We start from the raw sequence: 1,184 nt of genomic DNA, 5'->3' as shown, positions 1-1,184 counted from the left end.
TTACCTCCTTCCCCAGCCGCGCCTCCTTACTCAGCCCCTAGCCTTACCTATCCCCGCCTCCTTTGTGGCCAAAACCTCCAGGCTTCTCCTCCTCGGCTCCATGCCTCCACCACGCCGTCCAAACTCCATACCACCCAGCCTCTATCGGCACCATCTCCGTTGAAGCCACATCTACTATTCTCCGCTGTCTCGGTGAGCTTCTATTATTTACTTATTTTAACCTTTTAATTTTTAATTTTGGAGATTCATGTAAATCATCTGCTTATCTGTTCTTGTTTTTTGTAAATGTGAATATTTGCATAAAAATAATTTCTTCATAACAGTCATAAATCACTTTTATTTTTTGTATTTCACTCATCACTCCATACTTTGTTTAATCACTATTTGATCCGAATTTTTGAATCATTACTTGATTTTCATTTAATTTAATGGAAGCTTTCTGCCAACAATCATCACTACTTTCTAAAAACAAGAGCTAGTAGATCAGTGTAACAACATAAATTTTCAGTAACGAATTTCTCAAGCTTCATATGTTAAGAATTCGCAAAATTCGAGTTACATGGATAGACTTCGTTTGACGAGCCGATTTTAAATATGAAGAAAAATAAATAATAATATTTTATTATAATAATTTTTTAAGATAATAATATTTTTAGTATATTAATATTTTATTATAGTGATATTTTATGATAATAATATAATAACCGGACTTAAAAATCTACTGGCATGGATTAATGCTAGCACTCTAGTTACTAGTATTATTTATACTAGTAGCTCATATATTTACTCTAGAAGTATAGTTACTAATGATATGATATATCTAGCTTTAGTACTTATCTCCTTAATATATTTTATTAATTTAGTTAGGGTGACTAATCACCTTTGAAATTTGGGTCGTGCTTATTTGAGCCACCTCCTGCTTGTTTTTCCAATCCTCACATATAACCTTGAGAGCACCTCCTGTTTTCTTTTTCTTCTTCGTACGTGACTTAGAGAAAGGATAATGAGAGAGAAAAGTTGAAAACTTCATAATTGGCGAGCTTCTGAGGTTTGACCTTTTTGATTTTAAAATTCCAACGAAGATTCTAAACCGATTAAAGTGTATGTCTCTTCCTTCTCTATACAACCATACTATAGATTTGTCAAGGTGAGGAACTTCTTCTTCAACTTGTGATGAAGATTCA

Source organism: Arachis ipaensis, chromosome B03 (genome assembly GCF_000816755.2).
Source record: "Arachis ipaensis cultivar K30076 chromosome B03, Araip1.1, whole genome shotgun sequence".
Lineage (NCBI taxonomy): Eukaryota > Viridiplantae > Streptophyta > Magnoliopsida > Fabales > Fabaceae > Arachis > Arachis ipaensis.
Note: the sequence above shows the minus strand (reverse complement) of the source record.